Below are 5760 nucleotides of genomic sequence, written 5' to 3'. Positions count from 1 at the left end.
GAACTCCTGACCTCAGGTGATCCACCCACCTCAGCCTCCCAAAGCACTGGGATTACAGGCGTAAGCCACCACGCCGGGCCCCTTTCCACAAGGTTTTAGATTTACTTTGCTCAGATTCATCAGAGGAATCACTATGTATAGCAGATTCACTATGTACAGCTGCATTTCATAGCAGCTCTAGCCTTATGATATGTATTTCTTAAATAATAAGACTTAAAAGTCAAAATTACTCCTTGGTCCATGGGCTACAGAATGGATATTGCATTAGCAGGCAAGGAAACAGCATTAATCTCCTTGTATGTCTCCATCAGAACTCTTGGATGGCTAGATGTGCTGTCCATGAACAGTAAAAGTTTTAAAGGACTCTTTCATTCCAAGTAGTAGTTCTCAACAAGAGCTTAAAATATTCAATAAACGACACTGGAAACGGATGTGCTGACATCCATGCTTTGCTGTTCCATCTACAGAGCACAGACAGGGTAGACTTGACATAATTCTTAAGGGCCCTAGGATTCTAGGAATGGTAAATGAGCACTGGCTTAGACCAAAAAAGTCACCAGCCTTATTAGCCACTAACGAGAGTCAGCCTGTCCTTTGAAGCTTTGAAGCCAAGCATTGACTTTTCCTCTCTAACTATGAAAGTCCTAGATGGCATCTTATTCCAATAGATGGCTGTTTTGTCTACACTGAAGATCTGTTGTTTAATGTAGTCACCTTTATCAAAGATCTTAGCTAGATCTTCTGGATAACTTGCTACTTCACTTTGCACTTTTGTTATGGACACAGCTTCTTTTGGTAAACCTCATGAACCAACCTCTGCTAGCTTCAAATGTTTCTTCTGCCTCTCATAGGCTTCACAGAATTGAGGAGAGCTAGGGCATTGCTCAGGCCTAGGCTTTGGCTTAAGGGAATGCTTTTTAAAAACTGGTTTTTGCTTCATTTTAGAGACAGGGTCTCACTCTGTCACCCAGGCTAGTGGCACACATACATAGCTCATTGTAATCTGGAACTCCTGGGCTCAAGTGATCCCCCTGTCTCAGCCTCCCAAGTAGCTAAGACTACAGGTATACACCACCACACCTAGCTAATTAAAACTGTTTTTTAAAAAAGAAATGGGGTCTTGCTATATTGCCCAGGCTGGTCTTGAAGTCTTGGGCTCAAGTGATCCTCCTGTCTCAGCCTCCCACAGTGCTGGGATTACAGGCATGAGGCACTGCGTCTGGTTTAAGAGAATGTTGTGGCTTGCTTGATCTTCTATCTAGACCACTAAAACTTTCTCCAGGTCAGCAACAAGGCTGTTTTGCTTTGTCATTCCTATGTTCTCCAGAGTGGCACTTTTAATTTCCTTTAAGAACTTTTTTTTCCTTTGCATTCGTAACTTGGCTAACTGGTACAAGAGGCCTAGCTTTTGGCCTAGCTTTGGTTTCAACATGCCTTCCTCACTTAGTTTAACCATTTCTAGCTTTTTACTTAAAGTGAGAGACGGGATTCTTCCTTTCACTTGAACACTTAGAGGCTACTGTTGGGTTACTAACAGGCCTAATTTTCAATATTGTTGCATATCAGGGGATAGGGAGGCCCAAAGCAAGGGAGAGAGATAGAGGAACTGCCCGGTGATGGAACAGTCAGAACATACACAACATTTACCGCTTAAGTTCTCCATCCTACACAGACGTGGTACATGACACCACAAAATAATTACAATAGTTACATCGAAGACCACTGATCACAAATCATCACAACACATATACTAATAATGAAAAAAGTTTCAAATATTGAAAGAATTACCAAAATGTGATACAGAGCCATGAAGTGAGCATATACTATTAGAAAAAATGGTGCCAATTGACTTGCTCAACACAGGGTTACCACAAACCTTGGATTAAAAAAAAAAAGGACCAAATTACACTTCCATCAAGAGTGTCTAAATGTATCCCTGTTTCTTATGTGTACTCTTACCAACATTAGTTCTTGTAATTTAAAAAGTTTATAAGTTTCATAGATGAAAACATGCACCTAATTAACTTTTTTTTTTTTTGAGACAGGATTTTGTTCCTGTCAGTCAGGTGGGAGTGCAATAGCACGATCTTGGCTCACTGCTACCTCTGTCTCCCGGGCTCAAGCAATTCTCCTGCCTTAGCCGCCTGAAGGGCTGGGACCACAGTATGTATGCCACAGTGCCGGCTAATTTTTTGTAGAGACAGGGTTGCACCGTGTGGCCCAGGCTGGTCTCAAACTCCTGGGCTCAAGTGATCTGCCTACCTTGGCCTCTGAAAGTGCTGAGATTACAGGCGTGATTACACTGCCCAGTCCCCTACTAATTTTTATCGTAAGCTTAATCTTAGAACAGAGTCCAAAAATTTTGACTAGAGTGGTGGGGGAAGCTGGTAGAAAAAGGAGAAGGAAGACCTAAGGCATGGAAACTGTTAGTATATTTTACAAAATGAAGTTAAAATATGGTATTTGAAAGTTGAAGCCAGGCACGGTGGTTCACACCTGTTATCCCAGCACTTTAGGAGGCCGAGCTGGTGGATCATTTGAGACTAGGAGTTGGGAGACTAGCCTGGCACATGATGAAACCCCATCTCTACTAAAAATACAAAACCTAGCCAGGCATGGTGGTGCAGCTGGTCCCAGCTACTCAGGAGGCTGAGGTACGAGAATCGCTTGAACCCGGAAGGCGGAGGTTGCAGTGAGCCAAGATTGCACCACTGCACTCCAGCCTGGGCAACAAAGCAATGCTCTGTCTCAAAAAAAAAAAGAAAAAGAAAGTTGAAAAATCCAGCCAATAATATTTTTGTCACAATGGGGGAACTCTCAAGTATGGGGTTTTGGAGAGTCAGATATTTCCTTTTCTCCCCACCAGGGAGAAAGACCTAGAGGTTTTTCCCCTCTCCCTCTCACTGTCCAGAGAAATTACCACAATTTAGTTCAGCCTAAAGAGCATATGCTGTTGGAAAAATGGCACTAATAGACTTACTTGATGCAGGGTTGCCATAAGCCTTAATTTCTTTTTTTTTTTTTTGAGACAAAGTCTCACTCTGTCACCCAGGCTGGAGTGCAGTGGCGCAATCTTGGCTCACCGCAACCTACGCCTCTCGGGTTCAAGCAATTCTCCTGCCTCAGCTTCTGGAGTAGCTGGGATGACAGGTGAATGCCACCATGTCCGGCTAATTTTTGTATTTTTTTTTAGAAGAAAGACAGGGTTTCATCATTTTGGCCAGGCTGGTCTCGAACTCCCAACCTCGTGATCTGCCTGCCTTGACCTCCCAAAGTTTTGGGATTACAGGTGTGAGCCACCATGCCCAGCCAAACCTTACATTTTAAAAAAATCACACTGGAGCCTGGGCGCGGTGGCTCATGCCTGTAATCCCAGCACTCTGGGAGGCCAAGGTGAGCAGATTACCTGAGGTCAGGAGTTCCAGACCAGCCTGACCAACATAGAGAAACCCCGTCTGTACTAAAAATACAAAATTAGCTGGGCATGGTGGTGCATGCCTGTAATCCCAACTACTCTGGAGGCTGAGGTAGAACTGCTTGAATCCAGGAGGTGGAGGTTGCAGTGAGCTGAGATGGCACCACTGCACATCAACCTGGGCAACAAGAGCGCAACTCCAACTAAGAAAAAAAAAAGAAAAAAGAAATCACACTGAATCTGTAGAAAGAACATCAGTTCTTTTCAGGCCATGTGACTTCAGGCATACGTACCACACTTGTCATGTTTCCTCACTTAAGAAAGTGAGAACAACAACATCACACCAATGTCACCCACCTTGAATGTTTACTGTGAATTAAATCAAGACAAGCATTTGAAATTATTTTGTGAATCTTAAGTGCTACACAGGAGTGTGCCAGAGGAATTAGCTTCTAAAGTCAGCAAGGTTAAAATTAAGTGCAATAAAAATTGCTTAGAAGTTCCTTAAATTGCCCATGAGCACAGTATGACAGACTTGAGAGACACATGAGAACAAAGACTCTCTGAGAGACAGCTGGGACAAACATTCAGTAACACTGCCAGCAGAATTGTTGCACTAGAACATTTTCATTTCCTCTCTCTTTCTGCCAAGTGCATAACTGAATCTAAGATGAAAGTATGATGCAACTTTGTTATTCTACAATTTTAAATTGGCAAGTTAAGAAACCTCTCTGGGCCTCTTTGTCTAATGATGTAGCTCAGCTGGATCAGGGTTTCATTCACGGTTTGTCTTGACAAATATTGCCAGCTTACTATGCTTACTATGTTCCAGGCTGCTGTGTTGGACTGTGGGAAGGTAGACACCAAGAAGACAACCTGATCACAACAGGCTGGTGAGTGGTGAGGCAGTTTCAACCTTCATTTGAGGAATCCAGGGTTCTATAATCACCTTCTAGGGAATGCGGTGAATGTTTAAAAAAATTACAGAAAGTTACATATTTTGTTACGAATACCAGCTACAATGCTATATCTAATATGAATTAAGTTCCTCTGTTTCCTTTTTTCTGTTTATGTTGCTACTTTTTTTTTTTTTGAGACAGTCTCACTCTGTTGCCCAGGCTGGAGTGCAGTGGCGGGATCTTGGCTCACTGCAACCTCCGCCTCCCAGGTTCAAGCAATTCTCCTGACTTAGCCTCCCGAGTAACTGGGATTACAGGCACCTGCCACCACACCCAGCTTTTTGTATTTTCAGTAAGACGGGGTTTCACCATGTTGGCCAGGCTGGTCTCGAACTGCTTACCTCACGTGATCTGCCCGCCTCGGCCTCCCAAAATGCTAGGATTACAGGCGTGAGCCGCCGCACCCCGCATATGTTGCTACTTTTTAATGTGGGTTCAGTTTTTAAACCTGGCTTTTTAATGGAAAAAGTAACACAAACATGTAAAAATTCAAACTGTAACAAAAAAGGCAGACAACGAGAAGCAAATCTTTCTTCTATTTGAAACTCCTCCTTCCCCATTCCACACCACATCCCCTCAACCCTCCTTCTATTCAGAGGTTACCACTGGGTCAATCCGTTGAAAGTTACAGTTAAGGTGATACCTGGAGTCCAAAAGCTAAATATGAACCTAAGCTATCACCAGTCCCTTCCAGTTCTTAAACTAAGTCCAACCCTTTTGCAGCACGAAAGAGATAGCCTCCTCCTATCTAAAGTTATGGCTGGTAGAGGCTCAGACGAATGGAAACCGATTTCAGACACAGATTTAGAACTCCTGAAAGGCAGAAGGCAGAACTTAATACTTTCATGGTGAGTGGTTTATTTACTGACTAAACAAACACTCCCTTAGGGATGTAAGCTTTATAGGGGCAGGAGCTTCATCACCAGCTCTCACTGCAGACCCCGGCATTCAAGGCGCTCACACGGTAAAAGCCCCTACAACCCTCTATAGCCACAGTAGGCCAGCAGCCCAGAGTGGGAATCCGCGCAGGGCGTCACGTGACTCCAGCTCCTCGGCATCCGGCCCGCCCCCACCGAGACCCCGCCAATCCGGAAGGGAGGTCCAATTTGGCCAGGCCAGGGCGTGTTCCACGGGCCCAGTCGCCTTGCTGCTGCGTTATCCCTGGACTCGCCCCACTTGTCTCGGAGTCTCAGGCGGTTGCCCAGGTCTGCCAGGCAAAACCCTGGAGATTGCTAGGGAGAGGAGCAAGTGCTGGGCCAGAGAGCAGAAGTGCCGACGCAGCCCGGCAGCCGCGGGCGAGGCTTAGGCGGAGCTTCAGGATACAGCTAGGGGGACAGCAGGAGCCTCCAGAGCGCGCGCGCCGGCCCTCCCCGGCCCGACCCACGC

At 45.1% G+C, this 5760-nt stretch overlaps 1 protein-coding gene across 1 annotated transcript in view; it reads right to left on the bottom strand.

Moving 5' to 3' along the window:
* PLGRKT (plasminogen receptor, C-terminal lysine transmembrane protein) overlaps positions 1-5760 on the bottom strand; it is a 267718-nt gene that overhangs the window by 261269 nt on the left and 689 nt on the right. The window lies entirely within an intron of this gene.

The sequence above is a fragment of the Colobus angolensis genome, unplaced genomic scaffold (assembly GCF_000951035.1).
Source record: "Colobus angolensis palliatus isolate OR3802 unplaced genomic scaffold, Cang.pa_1.0 Scaffold162, whole genome shotgun sequence".
NCBI classification, from domain to species: Eukaryota; Metazoa; Chordata; class Mammalia; order Primates; family Cercopithecidae; genus Colobus; species Colobus angolensis.
This window is presented reverse-complemented; position numbering and strand designations above follow the sequence as displayed.